A 19,355-nucleotide genomic window follows, 5' to 3' on the forward strand; every position below is an offset into this window, starting at 1 on the left:
GGGGGCCGTGTGTCCCGCGCTGTCCCCGCGCTGTTCCCGGGGGCTGTGCAGGGTCTGGGCCGTGTGTCCCGGTGCTGTCCCCGGGGGCTGTGCAGGGTCGCCCCTGGCCAGGCTCCATTTCTAAGCTTGGAGCGCCACCGTGTGGTCAGGTCTCGGAACTGCTGCTGCAAGAGAGGGCCTGGATTTAGGGCTTGCGAAGCTGGGATATTTCTCCTATTTTGCTGCAAAAGGGGAAAAAGACGTTTTCCACACACACAGGAGAACACCTACATAACGTGAATAATTTCCTTGCGCCCAACAGGATTGCTCAGAGTCTTGTGCATTGGCTGGGTATCAGACGGCTGAAAGAAGATGCAGGACCTCATTTCTCCTGCTGCCCGCCCACTTCTGCTACTAGAGCTGCAAGGGAGATAAACAAGCAGTGAATTTTCCTTTGCTGGCAGCTCCTGCCATTCAAAAGAAAGACAATAAGCAGAACTCACCCGAGGTGAAAAACTGGACCTGCTGACACTGACAAGGCCAAAACCTGTAGGTCTGATGAGCTTTGTTTTGTGCTGCTCCAGTGAAGTGTGCGTGCTGTGCATGTCCTTCAGTACATCCCTGAAGCATCAGCCTTTGTACACGTGTGCTGGCTGACCTTGCCTTTTGTGCACAGCTGCCCCAAAGTGTCCAAGATCGATTGGATTCTCTCTGTGTGAGATGGAGAATGAATCTGCATCTGCCCTAAAGCCATCTCTGTCTCAACAGTAGAAATCCATCGCCTGATCGCCTCCTCCCAAGGGGAGAAGTAATGAATTGCTGATGAAAATGGTTACCTAAAATCCAAAAAAGTAAGGTTAGCCAGCATTTAAAAAAATCGCAGGGAGCTTTTCCTTTTCAAGAATAGGTCTGATTAATTGTATCAAAAAATTGAAATGCAGCTTTCTCTTGAAAATTGGGCACACTGCTTACAGTCTACCAATACGGCTTTAATCAAGAGGGTTTAGTTTGCACATACAGAGATTTTTCTATCCACAAGTACACAATCCATTAAAAGTTTGACTCTGAGAGTCAAAACTCCCTTCTGCTTGTCTTTCATCACGTGTAATAAGGAGTCTGCTAGCAGATCACATGTTGCATGACTGGTTGGCTTCTTGGCACTCAGATGTATTTCTGTGTACTGGGGCTATGCTGAATCTCATGTTTCTGGCTGCTTTTCTGCTACTGTTTTCAGTGTCAACACAACTAACTCTGCACTAACATCCTCCTTGATTGCTGCCCCTTGAGCCATGTTGTCTGTTTTGGGGGAACTTTCAGTGAGTAAGTGTGGGCATTGTATTCCCTGTCCATCACTGCACAGCCTGCCTGCCCTATCCCTACCCCACTTCTGCTGGGTGCTGCGAACACTTGCAGCAGCCTCCACAGGGGCAGGTGGGACATGGCCCTGTTGGGCTGGAATAGGGATCTGTTTTCACTGGGTGTTTTTATTGTCCTTCTTCTGAAATTTCCTGCATTTAGGATTCTCCAAGGTTTATCCAGAGGGAAGCTGGGGGAAATGGACAATGCTCTGTGGCAGATGCACTGTATTTCCACGTGCACCAAACATGTTTCAGTGCTCCTGGACTTTGTCCCCACAGATTTCTTCTCCCAGACATGGAGATAGGTCTCAGGGGCATCTGGTACAGCTATTACCTCTATGAAAGCATTACTCACAAAATCAGTACTTGCAACCTGAAAAACCTTAAAAGGAACCTAAAGCCTAATGGGTTTTCTGAGACCCTGCAGGTGGAAAGCGTGAGCTCTGGCTTGGCTGATTATTTTTTATTTGTAAGGCAACTTTTAACCTTTCCAATCCAGGGGCATGACTACACTCTATTGCACATTCCAGAGGCACTACTGGTTTGGCAAGGTGCTATCAAAGCTTGTGATCCTTGGGATGAGCCTGTGGGATGTTGAGCTCCACAGCGGAATAGCGACAGGGCATATGGGGGACCACATTTCATGAGCAGTGGCAGAGTGAGGGGTGAGAAACAGGCAGAGACTTGCCCTCATTATGCATGGGTCTAACATGGCCAATTACCCCATCCTCTCCTCACCTCTGCAATGTGAAAGACTGTTGATGAGAGTGGTCATAACTCATGGTGAACACCCTGCCTCCCCCTTACTCCTTTCACACCCACTGCTCTCCATTTTTCTCCCAGAAAAAAAATGTGTCTTTGATGAAATGAAATGGCTCAGTCAAAGAACCCCTCAAATGGTTGGGGACCCCTCAGTTGGCCACCCTTGCCCACTTCCCAGCTCTATTTCTGGCCGAGTTTGGAGTTTAAGTGGGCTGACCTTGTGCCCTGACTGCCCTGGGGGTCAGTGATGAAAGCGGATGGAGGCTTCACAGTCAGGTCTCTTGTGTGTGACTCTTTTGTTCCCAGGACAAGGGTGTGCAGTGCCTGGGACAGTGCTTAATTGTTTGGGGGCACTGCTTTACCCGTCATGCCCTTCCCCGGGTGGCCCCAGCCCTTCTTGCTCATGCGTGGGAGGGAAGCAGCTTCCCCACTCAGGGTAAAGAGGAGGAAGCAGAGCCTGGATTGCTCAGGATAATTTCTGGCTGTTTATCAATCTGTGTCATAAATTTTGCAGAGTGCCAGAAAGCAGAAAGAGAAATAAAGTTTAAAAAAAAAGGATTTCCTGGCATTTTGTGACTCCTGTCTGTCACTGGGTGTATCCTCCATTGCCCTTCTTTGCAGACAAGAGCAACATCACCTTGTCCCAGCCAGCTCCTGTGTCCATCCACTGTGCTCCATGGGATTCACCCCATCACTGAGACCTCCCTCTGCCCTTCTACAGGTACTTAATGAGGAAAGTCCTGTGTCAGGCCTGAGGCATTTGGCTTAGTCCAAGTGGAGACAATCGGTTTGCACCAGGGAGGACAGAAACTTTGTGTTGATCTTGTGGGTGTTCAAGCCTAGGGCTGGATTTATTGAGACTTCTGGAAAGATTTTTATTTGCTAGATCTGAGCTGGACACCACGCCTGGAACTGCCCTGAAGACATACAGCGGAGTGGTAGGTTTTCTGTAGGTGTGCTTGGGCAGGGGAAGGATGCTGGACAACCTGTGGGCATGATAATAAAGAATTAAAGGTTTACAAAGCCTTGCCTGGTGGAGGTGGGTCAGCAGAGCTCAGCACCAATCATGTAGAAAGCCTTGTACCATTCAATACCTCTTTGGCTGCCCCCTCAGCATCTTTCTTTTCACAACGAGTCCTTCCTCTGTGCTTCACATCTTCATTAGAGCTGGAGGCTGGGGCAGGAGCCTCCACAGCAGGCCCTCCCCTCTGCCATTTCGGGGAGTGACTGTGAAGAGGAAATGGATAAAAGAAGCCCAGGGTCAGGGTTTAATTACCCCATTGCGTGCAGAGATGAGTGATGGACAGAGACTGTCAGTGGGTCACTGATTAGCTGCCACAGAGCAGACAGAGGAGGGGGGAATGTGATGAGCCCCTGGGACAGGCCAGTGCTGTGGAGAGCTGTGAGACACAGAGATGGCAGCTTGTTGTGAAAGACACTTTTTCTTTTAGTTCTTTCTCTGGTCTTTCATCCCACTATTTGTCCCATCTCCATCAGGATTCCTGTGGGCTAAAGAATCTCCTGCCGTTCTGTGGCTGCTTTGCTGGTTAGGGGCAAGTTGCTGCTGGGTGACAGGTCCCCTGGGGAGATGGAGAAGAAGGGATGTCGCCTGCCAGCTGTGGTGATCTCTTGTCTCTCTGTGGCAAGGTGGCAAGCAAGGATGGAGGGAGGGGAGAAGGGAAGGACTAATAAAAGCTCATGAAGGAAGGAAATAATGAAGGCTGAATGAAATGGCTGCTGGCAGGTGATGTGTAATACACAGATAGTGCTCTTCTGTGCAGGAGTGAAGTTTTCCTTCAGTGAGATCAGCCCAACGAAAGTGCAAACCAGGCTGCCTCCTTTGGACATGGCTGAATGCCTCAGGTAATAAATCTGTCTGGCATCTGTTGGGCCTGGGACTGAGAGAGATCAGTTTTATTCTCTTGGCAGATTTGGTGACCTGGTTCTGTGTAGCAATATGCAGAAGAAGCAAGTTTCAGCAAGTCTTATTTCTTCTGCTCCTAATCTCATAGGTAATTCTTCCTCCTTTCCTTCTCATCCTCATATCAAGCCCTTGTTCCTCATCCCACCATACTCTCTCTGAGCCTAGCCTCCCTTTTCCCACATTTAGACAACTCAGGTCAATTCATATCCCTGACCCTACCCTCAAGTCCTGCCATACAGTGTCACACCTCACACACAATCTTCTTCCACCAGTCCTGTTACCCTTGGTCTGAAGACTCCTTTTTCTTCTCCTTTTCTCTACAACCCCTACCACACATTCTCTTATGGAGTCTGACCTTCAGTTTCTACCTTCATGCACAGTTGTCCCCCAAGGTGTTGCTTCCCTTGTTCCCTCTCCCTATCACTCCTACCCTTTCCTCTCCCATTCTTGCTTTTCCTCACTCATCCTTAATCCCTCTTTCCTGTCCCCTTCACCCCTGATCTCCCAGGGCTGTTTGTGTGAATCGTTTCTGGAATCATGAGATCACTGGTTTTTTCTGTCCCTGTCAGTGGGAACATCACATTAAGGAGCATGGATAAGTGACCGGGGGCCATTGGGGTGAGTCTGGCACCCCCTCTCCCCACTGTCCCTACCCCCCTCTTCTTCTGTATCAAAGGAAGCTTTGTTGTCCCAAAGCAGAAAGAGAAAAGCAGATAAAAAGGCGGAACATGTGATCTCATTGGCTTTATTTAGACATCCAGCTAACCCTCCTCTCTTTTTTTGATTCATCCAAAATTATCTAAGTAAGAATCCATAATCCATCCTTGGGCTTCTCATTTGTGAAAGAGATGGTGGTAGATTCTTTTTTCCGAAGGGAATCCAACAGCTGACCTCTTGGTCTTCACAAAGTGCAAAGATGACCATGATGGGGCTCTCCAGACAGTGTAATGCCTTTGATTAGAGTCTTTGTATCAAGAGTGTGGCATCCCACCATGTGAAGGAGAATTGAAGCAGGGAGAGGCAAAGCCTTTTCCTTAAACTTTCACCATTATTTAGTGGACAATTCCAAGACTATCCAGCAATACATTGCTTCATCAGAGGCACTGTTTGGTGGAGAGGTTTAAATTTGCAGCGTTAGATGCACAACATCGGAATTAACAAGTTTCTGGATTTTCCAGGGACTTGTTTTTTTGACAAGAGTAAAATTCTTCATGTCAGGGTGCTTTGGTTGTCTTTAGTGATGGAGATGATCAATGTCCTGGCGAGCATCGTCTACAAAAGAGCTGCTGTGGGAGCAGTGAAGCACAGTTGAGATTGCAGAAGAATCTCTGCGTCTTTATTGGGATTCATTTAGATGCTATCAAGCCAGGAGGCAGGAAAAAGGGTTATTATATATTCCGTTGTTGTTACATATTGGGTGAGCTTGAGGCTTTCCAGTGAAAGCTGCTCTGCATGCTTATTTGAAACAGTATGGTTGACTAAGCAAAAATCCTTATTGTGGGCAGAGCCGTACGAATATAAAGAGTTGGTCAGTGCATCGTTTTCATGATGTTTTAACCAGCTTGGTTAAAATCCTCCAGACAAGAAGTCCTTCTAATATGGGAATATAATGGCCCTTTCATCTGTAGTCCATTCCCCTTCTCTACAGGAGTAAAAATGCCCTGCATAATGCCTTACATCCACAGCTTTGTATGTGTGTGTGCGGGATATGGCTAGGGCTGAAATTTAATAATTGTTTCAAGGACCTTCCAAAATAGTGAAGGCACTAAATGGGAGAAGAGTGCAGAAAGCTTGGCAGATGGACACAGGCAGCATATGCCATGTTAATCTAACACATGACGTGGACTGAGATCGACTCAGGACAAAGGGTGGTCAGAGGAGTGAAGAGGGTCAGTAGAGAAGAAGGTGAGCAGAAGGGCAGAAAGATTTGCATCAGGTGAGAATGAAGAATTTTATTTTGTTGCACAACACAGTATCAGTGAAGTATATACCCAAATGCTATGAAAGGAAAGGAGGTGGGAATTTGGCTAAGGAATTGTTTCTCTTGCAGAAAGGTCATTGTAGAAGTTGCAGTGACTTTGGCATCATGTGATCTTTTACATATCTGTGTGCGTGTAAGGTGACTCAGTGAAACAGTATGTGCAAGGAGACTATAACTGGAAGGATGCCTGTGGGAATGCCTGAAGTATAATTTCAATGGGGTGTGGGAAGACATGATGTTCATGGGGATTTGCCACAACTTTTCTGTGGTGGGAGATCATGCACAAGAAGATTTACAGCAACAGTGCAGGGAAACTATGTAACAATACCATCCAATAGAGAGTGTCAGCTCCAGCTTACAACCAACTGAATCGGTAAATGTGTAGGCAAGAAAGAGACTTTTTTTGTGCCTCCCATTTATGAAAAATGCTGAGTTCCCATAAAAATTTAGGCCCATTGTAGCTGCTGCTTGATTCCTGCCAGTGCTGGGTCCCTATCATTTGATTTTCCTGAAACAGGCACCGTGAGTCAATTTGCAAGATATTTCCATTAGCATGTTGGGCTGATTCAATTTATATCCTGCCCTGTCGTGTCTGACTCATTCTTCCCCATCTCTAAGAGAAGCCCAGTGGAAGCAGAGGGGCCTTCACATGGATGCTCAAGGTCTCTATCAGATAATAGGTGAAGAAATATTTGCCATGACCAAGCTATGGTCATTTTTTGCCATTCCTTAGTCACTTGGCAGCCAATGGAGGGAAGAGACTAGAGCAGGGTGGGGGAGAGTAAATGAGACAGAGAGACAGAACAAAAGATTCTTTTGTGGTACAGAGAGAGAAAAGGGAAAGCATCACCAAATGCCCAGAAGCCATGTTTGTAACAAGAGACCTATTCTCTCAGCTACTTGGAAAACAACTTGGAGTAAAAGGCCCTGGTTGAATTAACCCTTCATGGAGGCAATTTACTGAGTGTGAAGGAAAGAGGCATGGCCACGGGAGATATAATCTGTGTGGAGAGATAGCAGTCTTGGCTCTTGGGCAATTTAAAACAACAGTCGGCTGTCTGGAAAGAGGAGCTAGGGATGATGCTGGGTGGTTTGACCATACTGAAGTTTTAAAATGTCAGATATCCTTTCTTCATTGGAACTTTGGTTTTGGAAGAGATCACCAGAGAGGTTTTTGCAGCATATGAGGTGATGACTTTTTGGTTGATGTTTTTCCTAGGGATGCTATGGAGTAAGGAAAACACCACTCCTAAAATATATGGTTTACTACAGCATAATCTTGTCCCATCACAGCCTCTGTGAATTCAGGTTCTATTGCTGACCTTCAAAAACTAAAATATATGGTTTACTACAGCATAATCTTGTCCCATCACAGCCTCTGTGAATTCAGGTTCTATTGCTGACATTCAAAAACTCTCTCCTCACATATTGTGTCTCTCTTGCTCATGTCTTGGTCCTCTCTTTGACTAAGAACAATTTTACTGGAGTTAGGGGTTCTCTGTACAAACTGATTGAAAGTATGCCAAATCATCAATTTCCAAAGAAACAACCAACTTTAATTCACTGCCTCCTCCACATTATTTATAAGGAATTTTCCTCTTTAATTGAGTGGGTATTTGGATGAAAGAAGACTCTGGACTCAAAGGACCAGAAAAAGCTCCACTCAAATAAAAAGAATCTGCACCTATTTGAAGGTAAACATTGGAATACCAGCATATGCTGTGTCACTTTGACTGCAAGCTTGCTTCTGGGTGCTCTAAAGGAGCAAGATATATCTCAAAGCAAGCTTCTTTCCCTCATGAAAGTGCAGGAGGGACAGCACCCTGCCTCTGGAGCCTCCTAACACAATGCCAGGTAAACGGGTGCAAAGAGCAATGGAAAGACTTTCTCCTCTCTGCTTCATCGTCTCAGCAGCTCAGCAGCAGTGTCCTCCCATCATGGATCACCCATCCACCTGGCCTGATGGTGCAGATGGGGAGGATGCAGTGGGTGCCCCTGGAGCCCGTGGTGGAGTGGGCTGCCAAGCAGATATGAGATGCAAACAGCCTTACAACTGTGCTTTCGTAAATGAGCCATCACATGGGACTTGTGCATGTCTGTTGGAGCAGCAGCTTGGAAACCAGGAAAATCATGTGGCAACAGAAGTCTGCAGGCTCCCAGCCCTCCCCCACTCCCTAACCTTCTTGCTCCCTTTCCGTCTCTCTCTCTGTTTTACTGAGATGGCAACCTCAAAAGCTGGAGTTAGATTTTGCTCCCACTAACCTCACCCAGGGCTTTGGGGTAGATGCATTGGCACTTGGTGCTGGCATTCAACCAACCTGTGCTACTCAGACCACCTGTGCTGTGTGATGTCCCCAGCAAGCCCACCAGGGGAATTTGCAAATTCAGTCTCCTAAAAATTGAAGGACATTTACCCAGAGGGGATGTTAAATATTATTAAAGCCATTGCTCAATGGGATTTTCACTATTGCAGGAGAGCCTGGCAGAAATTGTCTTTTTCTTGGCAGTATGGTTTTAATACCTGGTGGGCACTTACTGGAGTTACTTGTAAGGTCAGAAGAGAGAGTTCTGGAGTTTTTTAAACTAAAAAAGCTTAAAGTTCTCCACTGCTGCCTCATACAACTAACTCATTCACAATGGCACAGCAAAGCAGGAATTTCAGAACATTGAGACATCAGCTGAGCTAAGAGCAGGTGGTGTTCTGTGAACCTGCATTGTCAATTAATGCAGGTCTTTGAGCCTTGGCTCCACTCACGGCCTCCTATTGTAACTGAGGTCCTAGGTGCATATGCCAACCAACCTTGCTGAGTGCAAAGAACTCAGAGCCAGGAAAGAACTGAGGGATTTATTGGGCTGTGCCAGGTGAGGCTCAACCTGTCCCATTGTCCTAGCACTTGGGTGCTATTGTTGATTACACCTTCTTCTACCATAAATTCCTCTGGCTATCATTTTCTCTAAGCTGCCTTTTCCTAGCTTAGAAGCTCAGGATCTGAATCCAGAGTTCATAAGACCTTTACCTCTTCTTGCATGCACTCCTCCCTGTGCACCTCTACTGGCTGCACTCCTCCTCTCCGCTCACTCTCCTCTCCTCTCCCTCTTCTCTTCTCTCCCTGTTAGCTGCCTTAGGCTGTGTTGAATCTGGATCTGAAAATGGGACTGGTTTGGACTAAGTTTATATTTACAGCAGTTGGGAGTGGGTTCAATGGAAAGAGTTTGCCTTGATACAGTGCTGCTGAACTGGTGTGAGTAATTTCACTATGCCTGGTTTCAAAGCCCTGTTTCTCTTATACCAGAGACTTCTTACCACTTGGCAAGCTGTTTTCTGGACCAGCTTTCCATGGACAGGAAAATTATTATTCAGCAAGTGCTGAAATGGGATTCCCAAAAAGCTGACAAAAATCTTTAGTTCCTCAGTGTCCAGCTGCTCCAGGCTATCTCCTGCTCCACAACCTGGGAGGGATTCATAGCAGAACATCTCCATCTTCTTCCCAGTTTGATCCACCAGGCCAAATCTGTTAATTACTAGCCCTAAAAAGGAAAATCATCCTGTCTGAGAAATTCCCTAGCCAGGAATCATAGAATCATGGAATCATAGAATGGTGGGGTCAGGAAGAGGCATTAAAGATCATCTAGTTCCACTTCCCCTGCCATGGGCTGGGATGCCGCCCACTAGACCATGTTGTTCAAAGTCCACTTAACCTGACCATAAACAGTTCAAGGGATAGGCAGGGATGGCAAACAGTGTTTGAAGTGAGAAAACACGACCTGAAAACCTCTCATAGGATTTACATTTTGACTAAGTTTCCTCAATAGAACAAAATTTCATCCAGTCTAATATAGTGTGTGTAAGACATTGCCACAATGTTACCTATCAAGGGAGTAAAATATTTCAACATAGAATTAAACCCCAAATAAAGGAAAACTAAGACTGTTTCCAAATAAATGATGTCTCAACATAAAAGATTCTACCTGGAGGATCTGGAAATTAGTCTATGTCACAGTGCTGCCAAATCCTTTCCCTCTGCTCTTGCTCTGTCTCTGCTTAAAAAAAGGAAAAAACAAATGAAGAAAAGAAAAGAAAAGAAGAAAAGAAAAGAAAGAAAGAAAAGAAAAAAAAAGAAAAAAAGAAAAGAAAAAGAAGAAAGAAAAGAAAAGAAAGAAGAAAAGAAAAAGAAAAGAAAAGCAAAAAAGAAAAGAAAAGAACAGAAAAAAGAAAGAAAGAAAAGAAAAGAGAAAAGAAAAAGAAACCAAAACAGAAAGAAATGTGTAGTGATGGGTAGGAGATGTGGTCCCAGGGAGAAGCAGAGCCCCATCTCCTTACACAGCTAGCAGGGAGTGGAGCAGGAGCAAGGAGGGTAGCACAGTGCTGTACAGCTGCAGGACTGCTCTCAACAGGGCAGAGCTCCCAGAGAATGTGCTCTTTGTTCCCTGCCTTTAAAGGGTAAGAGAAACACTTATGCATGGCAAATTAGCCCAAAAATGTATTTCTCTAAAACACCCGATTGTCTGGCCAGCTCTGCAGCTGCAGGGAAGTTCCAGGGAGAGAAGGGGGAGGCGGCGGGGAAGGAGGAGGGAGGCAGGGAAGGAGGATATTGATGGCTGGGGGCGGGGGTGGTGCACGGCAAGATGATTGTGCGAACGAGGGAGAAATTCTCATGCCACCATTCAAACAGAGCTGACCAGTGAGCCAGGGCACTCCTGAGAGAGGGGCCACCTTGGTGGTCAGGGGACCACGATGTCTCCTGGGGGGCAGGGCGAAGAGGGGGCACAGACAGCTGTGCTGCGGACAGCGTGGGAGCAGGCGCTGGTGCAGCCGGCGGTGCCGGGGAGCCCTGCCACCCCTGCCACCCGCAGGTTCAGCTGGGCCATCTGGGCCCGGGTGCCCCGCCAGCAGTGCCATGCTCCTCTAGTCACCGTGTCATGAGTGCCGGGGGCTGTGACTCCTCTCCTGCTCCTGGGCAAAGTGCACAGGGTTCGACTGTCTTTGAGGAGCAGAGCCTGTGCTCTTTCCAAGAGGTGGCACTTAGGTTTTAAACATCCCAAATGTACCTCTTGATTAAGAAATTGATCTGGGCTTGTTAAGAATTTCCAGCTTGAGGCTGACACCCTTTTAAAAACTCCCAGACCATTGCTGGCAGAAAAATGATTCCTTGAATTTCCCTGGAGTTTGGGAAGCAAAACCTAGTGATAAGATTCTTGACAACAGCTTGGACTGTGAAGTTCATGGTGACTGCCACAATCTTGTCCCTGCCTCAAGGGATGCCACTGAAAGTAGTCAGGCCTACCCTGAGCACAGCTGAGACCTCAGAGTCCAGGGAGTGACTTCCACATGGTCTGGGATGAGACATCCTCTTCACATGCATGCATTTATTTATTTTCCATTACCTGCTGATGTGGACAGAGAGGTGGTCCTGCTGCCAACTACAGCACTTTGCAGGTACAGTCTTGGGGCAGCCTGACTTGTCCTCACCACTGCTGACTGAATGCTCCTGGGGACATCTGCAGAGTGATCGAGATGCTGTCTGCAGAGGAAGCAGCTCAGGTAGGCTTTGCCTTTGAGGACACTCAGGGGTGCACTTGCCTGCATAAATCCAGGTCCCAGTGCTCTGTCCTTTCTGTCACATGTCGTGGCCTATTTTGGGCAGACACTAACTTCTTCAAAGTCACCAGTGTCACCTGCTGTGAGGGCTGGTGAGACTAGGAGGTAGCCTTATGTTAAGCTAAGTTTAGACTGGCCATGAGAAAAGAGAGACAGGAGAATGTCAGATGGGATTTGGTGTCAATACATTCCCATGACTGTCCAGCTCAGGTGTAGGATTGATATTGCCACCAGTTCAAGTTGGTCGAAGAAAACTATTTCCAGGTTGCTGTAACACTCATCATGTGACCAAATGTTTTCAAGGAAAACTCTGTAACTCTTCAAGTTTGTAATCCAGAAGTCCTGCAAAGTCCCCTCGCACTGGACTGGAGGACAGGAAGGACAAGTGGACCTGGATGATTTATCTGAACAAGAGGTGATATTGACTGCTGCTGAGAATTTTTCACAGATTCACACAATGGGTCAGGATGGAAGGGACCACAGTGGGTCATCTGCACCAACCTCCCAACTCATGCAGGCTCATCCCAAAGTACATGGCACAGGATTGTGTCCAGACACTTCTGGAAGGTGAGGAAACTCCACAGCCTCCCTTGGCAGCCAGTTCCAGTGCATGGTCACCTGCACAGTAAAGAAATTCTCCCTCATGTTCAGGTGGAACTTCCTATGCATCAATTTCTGCCCATTCCCTCTGGTCTAGTTGCTTGGACAATTGCCTATGCATGCTTTGAATCTTGCTTATTCCTTTTTTCTTTTCAGAGGTTTCATGAAGATGCTTTAGTGAACACTGAATATGGAAGTAACTGCTGGATACAGTGCAGGATCTGATGAGGGAAGCCAGAATCCAGTTTGAGAATTTCCTATAGTGGAGAAACTCATCAAACTTTTCTTGAGGAGGTGTGATGAGCAGAGGACGGGGTAGGGAGCTGAACCACTCTTTAAATGAAGGGTTGGGAAGCTGCTGGCAACTAGCTTGTCATCATTACCTTACACATTTCTTTATGGCCATTCACTCTCTCATTTTAGGTTTACATAGGAGAAGGGAGGATGAAAAATGTTAACTTTAATCAAGTCATCAATCCTTCTTGGCTTTGACACACTTCATTTTCCACTCAGGTGAAAGAGGTTCTTCTGCATGCACTGACATATATCCCTGTGATGAGGGGCATCTGTCTTGCTCCATCCTCTCAGACCTTCACATCCCTGCCACTGCTCATATGTCCCTCTAGAAACACCCTGGGTTGCCACCACACAAACTTCTGGGACCATGTTCCATGAACTTGACCTTCATTTCTAAGGCCACAAAGGGTGGTGCCAGTGCTGGGCTTCCTGGCTGATCTTCATGGAGTGGGTGACATAGACTGATGGCAAGCCATCAGGTGGGACTCAGGGAAACCAGGAATCAAAGCACGCTCCACCACTTTGTGGAGACCCTGAGACCCTCCAGTTACAGCAAGGATGTGGCATCATTGGGTGGGAATGACTGGTACCAGGGGAGCATTTATTAGTAAATAATTTGCTAAGAAATGGGAGTTCAAGGGAATGAAGTTGCAAATTCAGACATAATTCAACAAGCACTTTTGATTGGAAAGTGAGTGTGGGAGACGGATTTTTAAAATATCAAAACATTTCATTTCAACACAATCTTCCTGAATTATTCTTTTCTAAATGCCAAAATGCTGTGAATGGGCATTTTCAAAGTGAGTTTCTGACATTTTGTTTCAAGCCAACATTTTGCATTTAAAACTTGACCCAGGCTGAAAGGTGAGAGGTCAGTCACAAGACCCTAAAACCTTGAAATAAAACTTGCTATTTGAAGTTCAGAATAATGTTTCAATCTCTGAGTTATGCCATTTGAAATAAAAATTAATAATTACCATTGAGCTCCTATGCATGTTCAGATCAACATGGCCCTACCTGACACCTCTGAAGTGGTGGAGTCACTGGAGCAGAAATAGACAGTGTGGTTGTAATAAAACCAGACAGCAGTGGCCTGAAATGGGCTAAAAAATGCCCTTATGCATCCTGGACAGAATTTCACTCTTCTGTCAATAAATTTCACTTTGATCTCAATGAGGCTCTTTACGGAGGGATGTGCTCCTCTTAGGGATGTTTGCATTCCTTCAGCTCCATTGGTAGCAACAGGCAGAGCAATGAAGAGCAAAGCCCCTGTGCCTATGGCACTTTTACTCTGCTGGCAATGACCTTCAAGCAAAGCGGCAACCAAAGTGTTACCATTTTCCATCAGTCTCTGGGAGCACTGTCACACTGATCTCCATGAAAACCAGTGGAGCTCTTCATGGGCATGTGCCCATAGACACCTCCAGGGAAAAAATGCAAGCATAAGCAAAGTCTGGATTCAAGAAAATCCCTGCTAATTTGGGAAGTGGCTCTACTACATCTTATAATGGCTGGGTATGTTGGGGGACAACAAACAAGCAGGATGAAGGGCACTGACAGTGTTTTGAGAAGATGCTGTGCCCCACAACTGCCTCTTCTGTACAAAGCCAGGTTGTCTCGAGGGACGTGAGGATTAGCCTTCCTCCCACTTCCTCGCCAGCCCCAACTCCTCACTCCTGCTACCCCTGCCTCCCTGCCATGTGCACGTGGCCCGGCTGCCCATGAATAGAGTTGGCACGGGTGGGTCCAGCCTGAGCCACTGGGGCTCACGACTCCCGACCTGAATAAGCAGCATAAAGGCACAGAGCAGCCCCGTCGCGGCTCTGTCCCGACCCATCCTCCCCAGCTGCAACAGCATCCGCTGTGGGCCCAGACCGGCCATTCTTATCGAGTCCTTCTGTGCAGTTTGTCTTTCTCTCCCTCTCTCGTCTCCCCGCACCCCCGCCTTTTTTTTTTTTTAATCCCCTTTTTTCGAACATATCATTACAGGAGCAACAAAAAAGATGGGACAATACAGCCATTGATGAACTGCTCTCGTCCTCCAGTCCCAATCCCCCCCACTCCCTCCCTCCCCTTCTCTGGTGCGTGCCAACACTCTTTCCACCCGCCCAGGGCTGGAGTCAGCGCCAAACAACCTCTGCTAATAAACAAGAGGAACCAGATAAACCAGGAACACAATAGAGGGATTTGTTGCACTTTAGTGATGGTGGGAACAATGTCAACTCCGTGGCGCAGCTGCATGGACCCCCTCCCATCCTCTCCCCCAAACGCCTCGTGCCCCCTGCGTACTTGCAGCCCAACACTGTGATTTATGAAAGGCCAAAGGTCACTGTGCATTAAAGGGCTTCTTTCTTGCATCATTTATTAACCCCTCTATGACAAGGCGCGCTCATTGTGGCAGTGGTGGTGGCACAGGGAGTGGGGCACGGGCAGAGTCCATCCCAGTGGCACCACGCATCTCCCAGAGGATGCTGAGACACAGGCTGGTGCTTAAGCCTGGTTTTACACTGACCTGGTGCTGGGGGGAGGAGGGGAGGCTTTGGTGAGATATGTTTTGGCCAGCAAAAGCAACTCATGACTCCAGCACAGCTCTGTTTGCACTGCATGCAGGTCACCCTCTGCCTCACCTACACTTGCTGCCAGGCTGGTGAGCTCGGGTTGCTGTCCATGCTGTGGCTATACACATACTGAGAGCTGACCTGGAGGTTCTGTATTTCACATGGTAGAGTTGACCACGTTACGTCAACAGAGCCAAAAGTCACCCTGTGCTACCAGGTGTTTCCACATGTGCTGCTCCTGATGCAGCTGGGCAGAGAGGAGGCAGGGGGTCATGGCAGAGGATCACTCCAAGATCTCCTTCTCAGGAAAGTAGAGATGTGTCCAAAATCTCTCCTTGGCTCACCAGAGCTGGTTGCCACTACAGGCAAAGCTGCAGGGTCATCATGCAATATTTTCAAGCCTTCCTGTGTAGCCATGAAGCAGCACCATGAAACAGCAGCATAATAAATCCTTAGACTGATCTTTTTCTCCTGAAAATGCAGTGACCAGGTGAGTTTGAGTGAGCCATTGCAGTAGCAAAGGCTTCAGCAGTGAACTTTGAACCCTGAGGTACAGCCCCATATCCCAAGCTGTGCTTGAGTGTTCCCTGGAGACCTTCTCCATGGGCAAGCTTGCTTGGGAGGACAACATTGCCATCACAGGCTGGGGGTGGTGAGACAGCCCTGGAAAGGGGATGTCTGCTGGAGCTCACATCCACTGTAAGAGCAGTGGGGCTGTGCTGGCCCCTGGTTGCCTGGCGCATCCCTCCAGGCTCAGCAGAGGGCAGGCTGTGTTGGTGGGCTGGGATATCTCACCCCTCCATGGGAAGAAGAGATGGGTAACAAGGGAGAAGCTTGAGAGCCCTTTGGATACGGGTGTCAGGCTGAGCCCCTGCAGAGGGCAGAGGGGACATGGAGGCTGGGGTAAAGAGGAAGACAGTCCCACTGCCCAAATGCTGGCTGTAACTCTGGTTACCAGCCAAACTGCTCCTGCCCTAGCTCTGGTGCCTTGAGGCTGTGCTCCCTCACTCATTCTCCCTCACATTCCTCTGGGAGCTGATCAGGGCTTGAATGACACCCCAGATGACTCTTTGCTATTAATTCCTGTGAACAGAAAGGGCTCCTTGTTCTCCCAGTCCTACTCTCTGGAGGAATTACAGGGGCCAAGGCAGCAGGCTGAAGCCTTCCTGACTTAACCCTTCCCCTGGCTCCCCAGGAGCCTCCCTGCATCCAGGGGACTAGCAGAAGTGAAGATCACCCTGGAGCCACCTTGACCACCACAGAGTGAGCCCACTGGAGTCACTCAGCACTGCTACAGACACAGGTCCCATTGGGAGGATCCCCTTTTCTGGTTGTTCTGCCCAATCTTGTACAATTCCCTTCTTTTCCCCTCTAGGCATCTTTCACCTGGTGTGTAGGCCGAGAGCATCCAGCTCCCTCCATTACACAACACTGGATATGCCAGGCTCCATCCAAGAACAGGCAACCTGGTCTTTCTCCCCCAGCTCTACCCCTTCAGTGCATGCTTTTTGGGGTAAGCCTTTTGGAAGTACACCTGTCCTCTCCAGCAGGAGATGCAAGGGTTAACAGCCAGGCAGGCTCTGTGCCATCTATCAAAGCAGGTAGCAGACAGACATGCTTGCCCCACTCCTCTTTGATCTTCCCAGACCTCAGTAATGCAGGAAAATTGTCCCGTTTAGCCATCACAGGTCCTTGCCGTGCCAATGAAAAATTAGACTAGCCAAGATGACAGGCCAGGAGCTGCCTGGGGTCTTTGCAATGTTCAGAAATTATCCTCCTCCCTACTTTCCACAAGGTGTTTCCTACACCTTCTCTCTGGAGCAGCTGGCACTGTAATCCACTGCTTTAGAACAAAAAATGCAGCTGAGCAAAGTCTGCTTGGCCACATCAAGGCCATGCATCAGTGGTAGCAACATTATGGTATCCTGCACCTGTGGTGTTCTGCACCATCCCTTGGAGAGAGAACAGGTTTTACTCCTGCTCTAGAGCCAGGCAGGACTCTACAAGCACATCCCAGACTCGGTCCCCAGAGAACTTCCTGAGGACTCACACCCCTCCTGAGGTGATGGGACTGCAAGGTTATGCACCTGAGGACTCACACCCCTCCTGAGGTGATGGGACTGCAGGGTTATGCACCAACCAGCACCATCCAGGCTTTGTTGCCCATGCAGAATGATAATCCTGGAGGAGGGCAGCCACTGTCACATTTCTTTAGCTGCCTGCACAGGACACTGGATTGTCAAACAGCCCACCAGTAAACAACTCCAGGCACTGCCTACCTTGTGTTTCCCCTGATATCCCATGGCAAAACTTCCTGCACAGTCCCTGCAGCTGTCCTGTAACCACATGGATGCTGTGTGGTGCTGCCAAAACCCAGGTAGGGCTGCAGGCAACTCTGAATTTCCTGACTGACCCACACCACTTCCTTTCTCCCCAGGCTGCATGGCAAACAACCAGTTCATCATGCCCACAACTGGAAGCTCAGAGGCACCTGGAAGGTTCTAGGACTAACAGTGGAAGCTTCAGCCGAGAACAGTGAGGGGTGATGAAGATCAGAGCCCAGTAGTGGCTTCTGTGCCCAGCTCTCAGTTGGAAGGCTGCCTATGGCACAAGGCAAATCAAAGGGCTCTTTGGAGAGTGTAGCAGACACAGAATTGAGGAGGGTGACACAAACATGGCCTTCAGGGACCCTCTGCTTCCTCTTGTTCATAGACAAGCCTTGAAAATGACCCACACTCTGGGAGCCTGGGAGAGCAGTCATGACACTGGATGGGAGAGGAATTTGGAGAGAAGTGCACGAGGAAGTGGTGGAGACAGGGCTGGGCTTGGGTGCTCCAGCAAAGGGTACGACCTGGTCCTGATCTCTCTCAGGCTGTCATCAGTCATGTCCCATGATGTCTCACGAGTCAGACCATCTGCAGACTCACAGGTTTTCCAGACATTATAGTGGTCTTTCCCTTTGCTCCTCCCTGCTTTTTCTCAGAGCATCACGCTTATGCAATCATCAAATAAAAAGGGTAACAGTTTGAAACCTTTCTAGTTTTTCCAATTTTCTCATGACTTCCTCTGTGTCAAAAATGAGCAGGGGTCAAATGGCCACCTGACCATTAGCTTCCACTGGCCCCCAGGACTGAGTAACGAGCTTCCCAGCTATCCCATGGCCATGATGATGAGGTGTGATAAGGCCCAGTGGCATCTTCACACCAAACGGGACATGCACTGTGGATGTTTGGTATACTATTTCTGACTGGGATAGTGGGACTTCCAGTGTGGGTCAGCTGTCCCTGACATCTTCAACCCTCCAATGACCGTCTGGGTTGCCTGGTCCTCTGCCTCCCTCTTTCTCCTCACGGGCAGGCAGACAGACCCCCTTTGCAGTAGGAGGGCTGTACCCCTCCTCTTGCTCACCAAGCCATGCCCACCAGCCACGCCAGGCAGCAGCAGCAAGCTTCATACCATCAAAGATGCAAATCCCACTTTGGAGATAGGGTAGGACAAAGGTTTGGCTTTGGTGTGAGAAACCTAGTTTCTCTCCCTAACATGATGTTGGTATGGCCATTCCCTGTTATTCCCACTGCATCACAGGGGGGAATACAGCCACAGCAAATCCACACCAACCTGGCTGGCACAGGCAAGAAGGCAGCAGGGGCAAGACCCCCTCCCACCCCCAAATCCCAGACCATTCCCCCCCCACCCCAACCATCTGCCCCTCATTGTCTCACGTGCCCACTTCCACATGAAGGGGATTTTGCAAAGAGGAGGTGGTGCCCGCTCATCCATCCCAGTGGCTGTCCCCATCCTGGCCACTGCCGCTGCCTCAGCTCCTCCTAGCCTGGGCTTCCTCTCCCGTCTTTGGGTCTGGAGCAAGCTGGACGCTCTTAAAAAGCTTTTTATGTGCATGCGTGTGTGTGTGCGAGTGTGTGTTAATCACATGATTGTCATTCACCTGTATCCTGAACAAAGACTGTGCACTGTTTAAGGCCCAAACAAGAAAGCCAGAAAGGGAAGAAGGGGGGGTTGTTGGGAAAACTGAAGGGGCCGTTGAGAGAGCAGGCGCGCGCAGGAGAAAATCCTTATCAAACTCCCAATTCATGGGTGTCCCTTTCCCTCAGCACACTGTGGGTATTGTTTGGCTGGGGGGTGTGTATGTGTATTTTTTCGAATGTCTGTATCGTCCCCTCCTTGCTCCCCAGCTGTGACGTTGTTTTACTGTATGGAAAGATTTCACAGGGAACCCCTCCCATTTTCCCAGGCAGTCCTGGGACAATACCAGTGCTGTGCCCCCGAGTTGGGCAGG

At 48.4% G+C, this 19,355-nt stretch overlaps 1 long non-coding RNA gene across 1 annotated transcript; it reads right to left on the bottom strand.

The window, feature by feature from the left end:
* Positions 1 to 57: 57 nt before the first annotated feature.
* On the bottom strand, positions 58 to 18,909 carry LOC127059145 (uncharacterized). Its single transcript, XR_007776623.1, has 3 exons — positions 18,781 to 18,909; positions 483 to 815; positions 58 to 399 (listed from the first exon to the last, which is right to left on the bottom strand). It is a non-coding gene; the product is annotated as an uncharacterized LOC127059145 (long non-coding RNA).
* Positions 18,910 to 19,355: the final 446 nt, after the last annotated feature.

Source organism: Serinus canaria, chromosome 1A (assembly GCF_022539315.1).
Source record: "Serinus canaria isolate serCan28SL12 chromosome 1A, serCan2020, whole genome shotgun sequence".
Classification (NCBI taxonomy): Eukaryota; Metazoa; Chordata; class Aves; order Passeriformes; family Fringillidae; genus Serinus; species Serinus canaria.